Genomic DNA, 15,006 nt, shown 5'->3' with positions numbered 1-15,006 from the left:
CTCCCTCATGCTAGGGTCAAGGATGTCATGGAGCAGCTGCAGGACATTCTGAAGGGGGAGGGTGAACAGGTAGAGGTCATGGTATACATTGGTATCAACAACATAGGTAGAAAGAGGGATGAGACCCTGCAAGAAGAATTTAGGGAGCTATGTAGCAGATTAAAAATCAGGACTTCAAAGGTTGTAATTTCTGGATTATTCCCGGTGCCATGTACTGGTGAGTATAGGAATAAGAGGATACAGCAGATGAATGCGTGGCTGAAGAGATGATGCAGGATGGAGGGCTTTAGTTTTCTGGATCACTGGGTCTGTTTCTGGCGAAGGTGGGACCCGTGCTAGTTGGACCAGTTGCACCTGAACATCCTTGCTGGGAGATTTGCTTGTGCTGTTGGGGGGTTGAAAGTAAATTTGCAGGGGGATGGGATACAGGTACAGTAGGCGGTGATGCACAGTCAAAATAATAGAAACTGAATCAGTCTGGAAGGCAGAGCAAATATAGACCTGTTAAGGCACAAGTGAAAAATGCAGGTCTGGATTGCAGCTATTTTAATGCAAGGAGTCTTACTAATAAGGCAGATAAATTGAGGGTGATGATTAGCACATGAGATGATGATATTATTGCTATCACAGAGACATAGTTAAGGGAGGGGCAGGACTGGCAGCTCAATATTCCAGGGTATAGAATCTGCAGGCGAGAAAGGGGAGGTGGGGGGGGGGGGCGAGGTTGGTGGTAAAAGAGGAGGTGACATTGCACTCTTGATCAAGGAGTCAGTTACTGCAGTAAGGAGGGATGATATCTTAGAAGGTTCCTCAAATGAGGCCATATGGGTAGAACTTAGAAACAAAAAGGGGGGCAATCACTTGGCTGGGAGTGTCCTATAGGTCTCCAAACAGTCAGGGTGAGATAGATGAGCAGATATGTAGGCAAATCTCAGAGAGGTGTAAAAATAAAAGTGTAATAATAGTGGGGGATTTCAACTTCCCCAATATCAACTGGGATAGTAATAGTGCAAAAGGCTTAAAGGGGGTGGAATTCTTAAAATTCATACAGAAGAGCTTTTTGAGCCAGTATGCAGAAAGTCCTACAAGAGAAGGGGCAGTACTGGACCTAATCCTAGGGAATGAAGCTGGACAAGTGGTAGAAGTGTCAGTGGGGGAGCATTTCAGTGATAGTGACCATAACTCTGTAAGATTTAAGGTAGTTATGGAAAAGGACAAAGATGGACCAGAAATAAAGGTACTGAATTGGGGGAAGGCTGATTTGAATATGATAAAACAGGATCTGGCCAAAGTGGACTGGGAGCAGCTACTTGTAGGAAAGTCTACATCAGAGCAGTGGGAGGCATTTAAAGAGGAAATAGTGAGAGTTCAGAGCCAACATGTTCCTGTTAAGGTGAAGAGTAGGACCAACAGGTCCAGGGAACCCTGGATGTCAAGGGATATAGAGGATTGGATAAGGAACAAAAAGGAGGCTTACAGCAGATTCAGAGGCCTGAAAACAGCAGAGGCACTAGAGTAGGATAGAAATTGTAGGGGGGTACTTAAACAAGTAATTTGGAGAGCGAAGAGGGGACATGAAAAAACACTGGCAGGCAAGATAAAGGAAAATCCCAAGGTGTTTTCTAAGTAGATTAAGAGCAAGGGGTTAACCAGTGAAAGAGTACAGACCAAAGTGGCAATCTGTGTGTGGAGGACATAGATGAGGTTTTAAATGATTACTTTTCATCTGTGTTCACGATGAAGAAGGCGATGTCGGTGTAGAGATGAGGGAGGGGAATTGTGATATACTTGAACAAATTAGCATTGAAATGGAGGAATTATTAGCTGTTTTAGCAGACTTAAAAGTGGATAAATCCCCAGGCCCAGATGAGATGTATCCCAGGCTGTTATGTGAGGAAAGGGAGGAGATAGCAGGAGCTCTGACACAAATTTTCAAATTCTCTCTGGCAACAGAAGAGGTACCAGAGGCATGGAGGACAGCGAATTTGGAACCATTATTCAAGAAGGGTAGCAGGGATAAACCAGGTAATTACAGGCCGGTGAGTCTAACATCAGTGGTAGGGAAATTATTGGAAGAAAATCTGAGGGACAGGATTAATCTCCACTTGAGGAGGCAGGGATTAATCAGGGATAGTCAGCATGGCTTTGTCAGGGGGGAATGGTGTCTAACTAACTTGATTGAATTTTTCAAGGCGGTGAGTGGATGTGCAGATGAGGGTAAAGCAGTTGATGCAGTCTACATGGACTTCAGTACAGCTTTTGATGAGGTCCAATTTGAGATTGGTTAAGAAGATAAAACCCCATGGGATTCAAGGCAATTTGGCAAACTGGATCCAAAATTGGCTTCGTGGCAGGAGGCAGAGAGTAATGATCGAGGGTTGTTTTTCCGAGTGGAAACCTGTGACCAGTGGTGTACCACAGGGATCGGTGCTGGGCCCCTTGCTGCCTGTAGTGTACATTAATGATTTAGACATGAATATAGGAGGTGTGATCAGTAAGTTTGCAGATGACACGAAAATTGGTGGTGTCATAAATAGTGAGGAGGAAAGCCGTAGATTACAGGACGCTATAGATGGGCTGGTAAGATGGGCGGAGCAGTGGCAAATGGAATTTAATCCTGAGAAGTGTGAGGTGATGCATGTTGGGAGGACTAACAAGGCAAGGGAATATACAATGGATGGTAGGACCCTAGGAAGTACAGAGGATCAGAGGGACCTTGGTGTACTTGTCCATAGATCACTGAAGGCAGCAGCACAGGTAGATATTGTAGTTAGGAAGGCATATGGGATACGTGCCTTTATTAGCCGAGGCATAGAATATAAGAGCAGGGAGGTTATGATGGAGCTGTATAAAATGCCAGTTAAGCCACAGCAAGAATACCGTTTACAGTTCTGGGACTGAAAAGGCTAGGGTTGTTTTTCTTAGAGCAGAGAAGGCTGAGGGGGGACATGACTGAGGTATACAAAATTATGAGGAGCATTGATAGGTCAGATAGGAAGAAACTTTTCCCCTTAGCAGAAGGGTCAATAACCAGGGAGCATAGATTTATGGTAAGTGGCAGGAGGTTTAGAGGGGACTTGAGGTGAAAAAGTTTTCAATCAGAGGGTGGTTGGAATTTGGAACGAACTACCTGAAGGGGTGGTAGAGGCAAGAACCCTCACAACATTTAAGAAGTATTTAGATGAGCACTTGAAACGCCATAGCATACACGGGTCAAGTGCTGGAAAATGGGATTAGAATAGTTAGGTGCTTGATGGCTGGCACAGACACTATGGGCCGAAGGGCCTATTTCTGTGCTGTATCGCTCTATGACTCTATGACAGTGGTGCATCCAGCAGTGTGTATCCTCTCTGTGACTATGAACAGACATTTTTCCAGTACTGAGTCACCTGCTTCTCTGTCTGTAAACAGTCGTCTTTCCAGCAGTGAGTCTCGTAAATCAAAGCCATTTGACTAATAATCCAGAGGCTCAGGTTATTGTACTGGGGACATGGGTTCAATTCCAACACAGCAGATGGTGAAAATGGAATTCAATTAAAAAGTCTGGAATTACAAGCTTGTCTAATGGTAATCCTGAAACCATTGTCGATTGTTGTAAAAGCCCAGCTGGTTTACTAATGTCCCTTAGGGAAGGAAATCTTACCTTACCTGGTCTGGCCTACAAGTGACTCCAGAGCCCCAGCAATGTGGTTTCCTTATCAAACCACTAAGTTGTATCAAAGCTCTATGAAAATTAAGAAAAGAGATGAAACTGGACAGACTCCACTGGAAATGACAACCTAGGCACTGGAAATGACAACTGCAAACCCAGCCCTGGCGATCCTGCATAGTCCTCCTGACCAACATCGGGGGTTGTGCTAAAATTGGGAAAGCTGACCCACAGAGTAGTCAAGCAACAGCCTGACATAGTCATACTCACGGAATCATACCTTACAGATAATCACGCAGAGAGCACCATCAAAATCCCTGGGTATGTGCTGTCCTACCAGCAGAACAGACCCACCAGAAGTGGCACTAAAATAAAAGCAAAATGCTGCGGATGCTGGAAATCTGAAATAAAAACAAGAAATGCTGGAACCACTCAGCAGGTCTGGCAGCATCTGTGGAAAGAGAAGCAGAGTTAACGTTTCAGGTCAGTGACCCTTCTTCGGAACGGTTCCGAAGAAGGGTCACTGCCCCGAAACGTTAACTCTGCTTCTCTTTCCACAGATGCTGCCAGACCTGCTAAGTGGTTCCAGCATTTCTTGTTTTTACACCAGAAGTGGCGACAGACTGGTATACAGTCGGGAGGGAGTTGCCTTGGGAGTCCTCAATATTGAATGTGGACCCCATGAAATCTCATGACGTCAAGTCAAACATGGGCAAGAAAACTCCTGCTGATTACCACCAACTGCACAGCCGCCACCCCGTCTCCCCCAACCCCTGCCCCCCGGCTGCTGAATCAGTGCTTCTCCATGTTGAACATCAATTGGAGAAGATACTGAGGGTGGCAAGGACACAGAATATACTCTGGGTGGGAACTTCAATGTCCATCACCAATAGTGGTTCAGTAGCACCACTACTGACCGAGCTGGCTGATTCCTAAAGGACATGACTGCTAGACTGGGTGAGCAGCAGGTGGTGAGGGAACCAACAAGAGGGGAGAAAAAAACTACTTGACCTCGTCTCACCAATCTATTTGTCGCAGATGCAGCTGTCCGTGATAGTATTTGTAGGAGTGACCACCTTACAGTCCTTGGGAAGATGAAGTCCCGTCTTCACATTGAGGATATCTACCATCATGCTAAATGGGATAGACTTTGAACAGATCTAGAAACTCAAAACTGGGCATCCATGACTCGCCGTGGGCCATCAGCAACAGCAGAAATGTATTGAACCACAACATGTAACCTCATGGCCACATTTCCCACCACCCCCCCATCCCCCCTCCCCAACTCTACCATTACAAACTATTCAGGGGATCAAACTTGGTTCAATGAATAGTACAAGAAGGCATGACAGTAACAGCAACAGCAACAGGCAAACCTACAAAAATGAGGTGTCAGCTGGTGAAGGTGCAACACCGGACTCTTGCATGCCTAACAGTGGAAACAGCATGCGATAGAGAAGGATGAGCGATTCCCACAATCAATGGATCAGACCTAAGCTTTGCAGTGTTGTCATCCAGTCATAAATGGTGGTCGATGATAAAACAACGAACAGGAGGAGCAGCTGCCACAAAAACCCCTCCACAATGATGGTGTGGGAACTCGGCAGCTCAGTGCGAAAGACAAGGCTAAAGCATTTGCATCCAGCTTCATCCAGAAGTGCCAAGTGGATGGTCCATCTCAGCCTCCTCCTAAGGTCCTCGGCATCATAGATGGCAGTCAAATGCCAGTAATGACCATCTCCAACAAGAGAGAATCCAACCATCTCTCCTTGTCATTCAATAGCATTACCATCACTGAATCCCCACTATAAACATCCTTGAGGTTAACATTGACCAGGAATTGAACTGGACCAGCCACATAAGTACTGTGACGACAAAAGCAGGTCGGACTTGGTGATTCTGCAGCGAATAACTCACCTCCTGACTCCCCACATCCTGCCCATCTACAAGGCACAAGTTAGGAATGTGATGGAATACTCTCCACTTGCCTGGATGAGTGCAGCTCCAACAATACACAAGAAACTCGTTACCCTCCAGAACAAAGCAGTCTTCTTGATTGACACACCATTTATCACTTTCAATATTCACACCCTTCATCACCACGCACAGTGGCTGCAGTGTTTATCATCTACAAGATGTACTGCAGCAACTCACCAAGGATCCTTGACAGCACCTTCCAAACCAGCAACCTCTACCACCTAGAAGGACAAGGTCAGTAGGTGCGTGGGAATACCACCACCTGCACACACTCCTCCAAGCCACACATCATCCTGACTTGGAACTACATTGCCGCTCTTTTTCTGTCACTGGGTCAAAATCCAGTTGCTCCCTTCCTACCAACATTATACCACATGGACTGCAATGGTTCAAGAAGGTGGCTTACCGTCACCTTCTCAATGGCAATTGGGGATGGCTAACAAATGCTGGGTAGCTAGTGATGCCCACCTCCTGTGAAAGAATAAAAACACAATCACCTTGGAGTATGTTCTTGACACAACTGGAGTGCAGGATGTTACACAACTGGTTAACTCTTTCAGCTGGCTTCAGTTTCTCCGTGAAGCCACTCCATTCAGTGTCATGAACTCATAGGACCCAGGTTCAGTGCATACCTTGGAAACCTCTGCAGGAGACGAGGTTCCTTTGGTTGGATGTATGACCTAAACATTTCATCCCACGTATCGTCTAGACAGCTCTGTACCCGCATTTCTGTCATATATAGACGTTGTCTTCTCATGTTTGTCAAGAACCTTTTCTTGCACTTTTGGAAATTTGGACCAATGATGTCTGGGCAGTGTGGTTCTTACTCGGGGTGTTGTTCCTAGGTGTAGCATGGCATAACGTCTCAAAACCCCTATGGTGCTGAATCTGCCCTTGTACATCTTCGACCTCTGTCCCTTTGTCCCACAGGTTGCAGTATTTTAAATATTGTCCGCTGCCCCGTGCCACTGTATTCCACAGTCTGCCGACCCACTTTCCGAATACTGTTTTAGTTCGGAGTCTAGAGGAGGATTGAGGAATGAACTGATCGAGTTGTTTAAACATTAAAGGGATTTGATTGGGTAAATAAAGAGGAATAATTTCTTCAGCCAACTGAATCACCAGCTGGTGTCTGACCTGATGAATATTTCCAGCAGTTTCTGTTTTTAATGTTGCATTTTCACGAGAGCAGTTTTCCTAACAAAACGGAACTTGTCTCAAGGACGCATTTGCTTTTTCAGCTCTTCTCACACAAGAGCGTTCTTTATATTTCCACACAAGTGTTTTAAAGCCTGCAGTTTCTGAACACAGCCTCCTGCGTCACAGGAGTTCAAACGATATTTCTCTCAGGACCAACCTGTTCTAATCGCTCCTTATTCACCATTCGCAATCTTTTCATTTATCCTCCATTCATTTCAATCGCACATTTCAGCAGATAACTTGAATTCGGAACAATTTCCAACTTGATGCGCCGCCTCAGCTTGTCAGCCCATCTTTCATTCACTTCATCTGCTTAGAGAAAAGCGCCAGCCAGCGTGTAAAAAAAAATAAACCCAGGTCTTCAGTTAGCTTTGAAATTATCAACAGATTCCCAAGAAAATGTTGTGAGCAATGGCGCCGCTGCCCTTCCGGAGGTCAGTCCTGCTTTCACAGCGCTTGTCTGACTGGCCATCCCACAGATCAAAAAGTATCGACTGGTTTCAAGGCACAGATGTACATTGGTGTAAATGGGAGATCCACCCCCAGGAACAGCGGTGGTGTCAGAACAACATAAACGCTTAAATATTGAATGTGAGTGTTATATTAGGTAATCCCGCAGTAAAGTGACAATGAAATGGAAGGAGGAAAGTAAAGGAGGGTTAGTGATTGTGGAAGGAGAAAAATGTGGGATTTTCATTTTGGAGCATCAAGTACAGCCATGTGAGAGCGCGAGGTTTTGATGCAGTAAATTGGTTTCCGTCAGCAAAACAAGAAAAATATAACAAACATACAATGAAAACTGATTCTTTATTGCAGGCGAAGCAGAAAGCAAAGGTATAAAGACAGCTGGTGTTGGAACGCGGATTCAAACTGAGGTGACTGCGGCCACAACACAGAGAATTATCTACAATATGATCACAGCACCACATGCCAACTGCACAGTGTAGCGAGTACTCTATAAATACAGTTAAAAACGGAACTGCTTCGAAAAGATGCATTTTGGTGACAAGACCAAAATAAGAAGTTAAAAATACTCCCACGAATGGAATTCGACACACGTCCCAGCAGTGACTACAGCTTTAATGCACTGCTTTAGACCGTTCACTCAGAGTATCATAAATAACTGATTACAGCTTTGAATCTAACTGAAAACTGGGTTCCCCCGATTGCCCACCGAGTCCAAGGTTTTGTATTGGACGGAGAGAATCCAACCAGAAGCTGTGGGTCCCAAACGGAGTCGAGATTTATCCACAAATAGAGTCATATATTCCCCAATTTCACACAAAAGTGAAATGTTGCAGATGCTGGAAATGTGAAATATAAAAAGAGAATGCTGGAGTTACTCAGCAGGTTTGACAGCATCTTTGTAATGAGAAACAGAGTTAATGTTCCAGGATGATGACGTTTCGGAAGTTACACAACGACTGAGAAGTTTGACTTGTTAAAATTGCATTGTTGCTGTCAGCAATTTCAATCCCGCTCTCCTATATCATAGATGAGAATACTCACCATTATACTAATGAGGAACACATCCACAGTCTACAGATGGTGGCGTTCATGGTTCTTGTTCCACTCAGTCTTTCCAAAAATACATTTGATAACATTTGATTGTATTCTCTCTGTCCAATGCAAAACCATGGAGTGGGCGGGCAATCATCAGGAAAACCAGCTTTCAGTTAGTTTCAAAACTGTAGACAGTTATTGATGGTAACCTGGGTGAACGGTCTAAGCTAGTAGATGAAAGCTGTAGTCGGTGCTGGGGCGTGTGTCGAATTCCATTCGTGGGAGTATTGTTGACTTCTTATTTTGGTCTTGTCACCAAAATGCATCTTTTCGAAGCAGTTTCGTTTTTGAGTGTGTTATAGGGTAAGCGCTGAGCTGCCCAGGTGGGACGTGGCGCCGTGATTGTACAGTGGTTAGTACTCTGCGTCGTGGCCGCTGCAACTTCGGTTCAAATCCGAATCACGGCCCCAGCTGTCTTTATACCTGAGCTTGCTGTTTCGCCTGCTAAACCAACACAATAAAGAATTACTTTTCATTGCATGATTGTTATGTTTTTCCTTTTTTGCTAACGGAAACCAGTTGCATTTGTTGAAAGAAAATTTACAATTCACATTTCCATCTCTTTGTAAATTCAGATCCAGAGTAATTGGATCGAGGAGACTGAGTAACAAACACCCACGCAGAAAAGTGCAGACAATTTGAGGCGCAGAAACATACACACAGACAGTTACACAGACAGACATAAGCACAAAGACAAACATTTACATACAGACAGTTAGGTTCACGCCACACAAGTATCAGGCAATGATAACTCCGACAAGTACGAATCCGACCATCTCCTCTTGATAGTAAATAATGGCAATTCTCTCTCTCTCTTTGGCCTCCTTGTCTCGAAAGACAATGGGTAAGCGCCATTGCGTGTATTAATAAAAAAACAAAAAGTCATTGCAGATTCTGCAAAATTCAGTTCAGCAATTGTCTTTCGGGTGGGATTTTCGAAAAGGGCAACACGGATCATGTCCGACAAGAATGATGAAAAGTCACAGAGTAGAAACGTTAACCCTGTTTCTCTCTGCACAAATAATGCCAGACCTGGTGAATATTTCCTGCACTTTCTGTGTTTTTTTAAATTTCAGATTCCCAGCATCCACAGTATTTTGTGTGGATGTATTCTGAATGTCCAGAATGGATTGAAGTGTATTTTAAATTGGCCTACAACTGGATATTTATCTTGCCTGTTTTGTATAAAATGGGGAGAGGGGAGGCGGGAACCTGCCCAGTGTGCAGGACACAGGACGAGAATCTGTTCCATTTCCTGGTCACATGTCCGCAGTTAAATAATTTCAAGCACTTTGCTCAGCAGTTGTGTGAGGTTTCCTTGCTGGATGAGGGCAGCAGAGTGGGATTGGGAATCCCATGGGAATCTATTTTGAGATGGAGATTGAAGAAGAGTCTCTTCGGGCCTGGTGGAGCGGCGAGGAACTGAGCGAATAGTGTGACCAGATTCCTGATCATTCAAAGAAGGAATTTTGATGTGTTTATTTTGTTTGTTTTTTCTTCACGGGAGTCGAACAAAACTGAAAGCGTATTGGAAAAATATCCTCTTGTGAGCATGTATAAGGCTCTGTGTAGATATTATTCTCAAAATAATTGAAAGATGGAATATTCACCATTTGTTCAAGTTCAGTACATTAATATGTGAAATGGGCAGCAAATTGGATTTGAATTTCTGAAGTGAATAAAGAGTAAATTAAAAACTATACAGTATGAGCCGTCATGCGGCAGAGCTGAAGTAATCTTGTGATTACTCGAAGGTTAAAAATCAAAGACAACCACAGGGGATAGTAAGTTATCAGGTGTAGGTGGAAATGTGGAGTAATCAACTCAGCAATGAACTTATTGAAAGGCGGAGCAGGTTCGTGTGGTCCAGTGATCTACTCCTGCTCCTAATTCGCATGTTCCTGCATTTACCGTTTAAACTAGGCGACCACTGATTAACTAATTGCTATTATCCCTGGATCGCTTTTATGATCAATGTTGAATGTTTTTAAAATGATTTTTTTTTTGTTTCCGTGAGTAAATGGGCCCAGGTCGCGCGAATACATCGACAAATGAACTATGTTCTGCTAAACATAGTCCCGGATTGGCCTGAATGTGACTCCTGTCGAACAGCAACGCATTAATTGGTACCTGCTTATTTCAGAAGAGGAAATCAAATAGTGTTTCAGCAAGCGACATCCATACACAAAACCACCGCTGCTCCTGGAATACAACTCAGTATTATGTGACTTTAAATAAATTCCACATTGTTTGTATTGGATAACATACTGACCCAGGGAGTCCTTCACACAAACTGAGATGTGGATGGGACACGAACATCTGTTTCTGGAGTTAAAGGCTGCACAGATAGAGGCATTGAGTACAAAAGCAGGGCAGTTATGCCAGATTTTTCTAAAGCTCCGGTTAGGACCCAACTAGAGCATTGTGTCCACTTCTGGTCTGATTGGATAGCTCGGTGGAGAACCGGCATGAATTCGATGGACCGAGTGGCCTCCCTCTAAAGTCTAACCGACTTTCTGACTCCAGACACAAACCCAGGGGGCGAGCTACTAGAAAAAAAAACACTGTTCATAGACACAAACCAAGTCAACTCGCTACTGGAAATTCCATAGCTGAAGGTTCAAAAAATCCACAATGGTGATGGAGGAAATGTTGGCGAAATAGAGACAATAAAAGACCAAAAGCAGTACATGTCCTTTACAAGATTGATCTGTTTATTACTTTACGGATTTCACACATATTTGTCCTCCACCTCCTTATCTTTAGATATTAATTTGACACAGGATTATTCTCCTTTCACCCACCCCTGGGATTTCTCACATGTTCTGAATCATATCCCGCATTTCACCTATTCTCACACCAACCTAAACCTCAGTGCTGGTTCCTTTATCTCTTTGGGTCCAGCAGTGTGATTTAATGCAATGAAATTCTACCTCTATTCTTTTTTCTTTTGGGCCTCCTTATCTCGAGAGACAATGGATACGCGCCTGGAGGTGGTCAGTGGTTTGTGAAGCAGCGCCTGGAGTGGCTATAAAGGCCAATTCTAGAGTGACAGGCTCTTCCACAGGTGCTGCAGAGAAATTTGTTTGTCGGGGCTGTTGCACAGTTGGCTCTCCCCTTGCGCCTCTGTCTTTTTTCCTGCCAACTACTAAGTCTCTTCGACTCGCCACAATTTAGCCCTGTCTTTATGGCTGCCCGCCAGCTCTGGCGAATGCTGGCAACTGACTCCCACGGCTTGTGATCAATGTCACACGATTTCATGTCGCGTTTGCAGACGTCTTTATAGCGGAGACATGGACAGCCGGTGGGTCTGATACCAGTGGCGAGCTCGCTGCACAATGTGTCTTTGGGGATCCTGCCATCTTCCATGCGGCTCACATGGCCAAGCCATCTCAAGCGCCGCTGACTCAGTAGTGTGTATAAGCTGGGGGTGTTGGCCGCTTCAAGGACTTCTGTGTTGGAGATATAGTCCTGCCACCTGATGCCAAGTATTCTCCGAAGGCAGCGAAGATGGAATGAATTGAGACGTCGCTCTTGGCTGGCATACGTTGTCCAGGCCTCGCTGCTGTAGAGCAAGGTACTGAGGACACAGGCCTGATACACTCGGACTTTTGTGTTCCGTGTCAGTGCGCCATTTTCCCACACTCTCTTGGCCAGTCTGGACATAGCAGTGGAAGCCTTACCCATGCGCTTGTTGATTTCTGCATCTAGAGACAGGTTACTGGTGATAGTTGAGCCTAGGTAGGTGAACTCTTGAACCACTTCCAGAGCGTGGTCGCCAATATTGATGGATGGAGCATTTCTGACGTCCTGCCCCATGATGTTCATTTTCTTGAGGCTGATGGTTAGGCCAAATTCATTGCAGGCAGACGCAAACCTGTCGATGAGACTCTGCAGGCACTCTTCAGTGTGAGATGTTAAAGCAGCATCGTCAGCAAAGAGGAGTTCTCTGATGAGGACTTTCCGTACTTTGGACTTCGCTCTTAGACGGGCAAGGTTGAACAACCTGCCCCCTGATCTTGTGTGGAGGAAAATTCCTTCTTCAGAGGATTTGAACGCATGTGAAAGCAGCAGGGAGAAGAAAATCCCAAAAAGTGTGGGTGCGAGAACACAGCCCTGTTTCACACCACTCAGGATAGGAAAGGGCTCTGATGAGGAGCCACCATGTTGAATTGTGCCTTTCATATTGTCATGGAATGAGGTGACGATACTTAGTAGCTTTGGTGGACATCCGATCTTTTCTAGTAGTCTGAAGAGACCACGTCTGCTGACGAGGTCAAAGGCTTTGGTGAGATCAATGAAAGCAATGTAGAGGGGCATCTGTTGTTCACGGCATTTCCCCTGTATCTGACGAAGGGAGAACAGCATGTCAATGGTCGATCTCTCTGCACGAAAGCCACACTGTGCCTCAGGGTAGACGCGCTCGGCCAGCTTCTGGAGCCTGTTCAGAGCGACTCGAGCAAAGACTTTCCCCACTATGCTGAGCAGGGAGATTCCACGGTAGTTGTTGCAGTCACCGCGGTCACCTTTGTTTTTATAGAGGGTGATGATGTTGGCATCGCGCATGTCCTGGGGTACTGCTCCCTCGTCCCAGCACAGGCATAGCAGTTCATGTAGTGCTGAGAGTATAGCAGGCTTGGCACTCTTGATTATTTCAGGGGTAATGCTGTCCTTCCCAGGGGCTTTTCCGCTGGCTAGGGAATCAATGGCATCACTGAGTTCCGATTTGGTTGGCTGTATGTCCAGCTCATCCGTGACTGGTAGAGGCTGGGCTGCATTGAGGTCAGTCTCAGTGACAGCATTCTCCCTGGAGTACAGTTCTAGGTAGTGCTCAACCCAGCGGTCCATCTGTTTGCGTTGGTCAGTGATTATGTCCCCCGATTTAGATTTGAGGGGGGCGATCTTCTTGATGGTTGGCCCAAGAGCTCTCTTCATGCCATCATACATTCCTCTGATGTTTCCGGTGTCTGAGGCCAGCTGAATATGACTGCATAGGTGTTGCCAGTAGTCGTTTGCGCAACGCCTAGCTGTTCTTTGTGCAGTACTTCTGGCTGCTTTAAGTGCTGCGGATGTTAAATCGCTGGGGGCTTTCTTGTAGTTCAACAGTGCAATGCGCTTAGCGGCTATGACAGGTTCCAGCTCTTCATTATGAGATTGAAACCAGTCTGCATTTCTCTTCGCACTTTTGCCTTAGGTGGTCAAAGCTGACTCATAGATGGCGTCTCTGATGTGGGCCCACTTGGTCTCAGCATCCCCTGTGGGAGTGTTTTGAAGGGCTGTTACAAGTGAATTTAGAAATTTTTGTAACAGCTGTGGGTGAGAAATTCTGCTCGTGTTGATGCGCGGGTGGCCCTTCTGCTTGGAATGATGCAACTTCTTTGGTCTGAGTCTAACCTTGCTGCACACCAGGGAGTGGTCGGTGTCGCAGTCCACACTGTGGAAGCTGCGTGTGATTTGAACACTGTTTAAGGCGGCTCACCTTGTGACAATGAGGTCTAGCTGGTGCCAACGACGTGATCTTGGGTGCCTCCATGAAACCTGGTGACAGGGTTTAGTGTGAAAGAACGAGTTGGTGATGCAGAGGTTATGATAGGTACATAACTCAAGCAGTCTCTGCCCGTTCTCATTCATCCTTCCAACGCCATAGCGCCCAAGGCAGGAGGGCCATGAGTCATGGTCGGCCCCAACCCTGGCATTAAAGTCCCCCAGCAGGAATAGGTGTTCGGTGTTGGGGATGCTGCTAATGATGTTATGGAGTTGTTCATAGAACTGGTCTTTAGCTTCAGGTGGGGAGCAGAGTGTTGGAGCATAGATGCTGAGTAGGTGTACTGGACCAGAGGTGGTGAGCAGTCGGATGGACAGTATGCGTTCCGAGCCATTTGAGGGAGGCTCTATCATGCTGAGCAAGGAGTTTCTGATGGCGAAGCCCACTCCATGCTGTCTTGGTTCTTCAGGATCCCTGCCCTGCCAGAAGAAGGTGTAGTCTTGCTCTGCTAGAGAGCCACTCGCGGGGAGGCGAGTCTCCTGAAGTGCTGCAATGTCCACATTGAGTCTACTGAGCTCGTTGTTAATGATGGCGGTCTTCCGAGAATCGTTGATTTGTGTAAGGTCTTCCGACAGGCCAGGACACATAGTTCTGACGTTCCAGCTTGCAAAGCAAAGGGCTGGTACCTTCTTTCCTTTTTTCATGTTGTTTGGTGCGGTGTATCAGTCCACCTTTCGGGCAATGACCCTGAACTCCAAGCACCCATTGAAGCAGGCAGACTGTGGCGGGACAGAACCTTATTGACCGGGGGCTGCCCGGTTTGAGGCGGGCGGTAGCTGTCCAGTGAGGTGCAATGACCTCTCCCACCGACAAAGGCAACCCGTGGCGCCCAGTTTCTACGCCAATTTATCTGGACTTATAACCCATAACTGCTGCCTTCCGTGTTGTTTTAGTCGCTGTGAGGCAACTATGGAGTGACCTCTCCATGGCGCATGCCTGGGCAAATTTATGGAGGTTGAGAGTTGCCCAGTCGTCAAAACCCCCCTCTCGGCCTTTCTGGTGGGGTCCAAAGGAGTGCAGGACACGACGTTTGGCACCAGTATGGCTGCAGGAACTGCCGGAAACATGCCAA

The 15,006-nt window shown here is 45.9% G+C and overlaps 1 protein-coding gene across 1 annotated transcript in view; it reads right to left on the bottom strand.

Annotated features, from left to right (window-relative positions):
• Window positions 1–15,006, bottom strand: part of LOC137346329 (uncharacterized) — a 538,211-nt gene that overhangs the window by 118,184 nt on the left and 405,021 nt on the right. The gene's annotated exons all lie outside the window — the stretch shown is intronic.

The sequence above is a fragment of the Heterodontus francisci genome, chromosome 29 (assembly GCF_036365525.1).
Source record: "Heterodontus francisci isolate sHetFra1 chromosome 29, sHetFra1.hap1, whole genome shotgun sequence".
NCBI classification, from domain to species: Eukaryota; Metazoa; Chordata; class Chondrichthyes; order Heterodontiformes; family Heterodontidae; genus Heterodontus; species Heterodontus francisci.
Note: the sequence above shows the minus strand (reverse complement) of the source record. Positions and strands in the feature narration are given on the sequence as shown.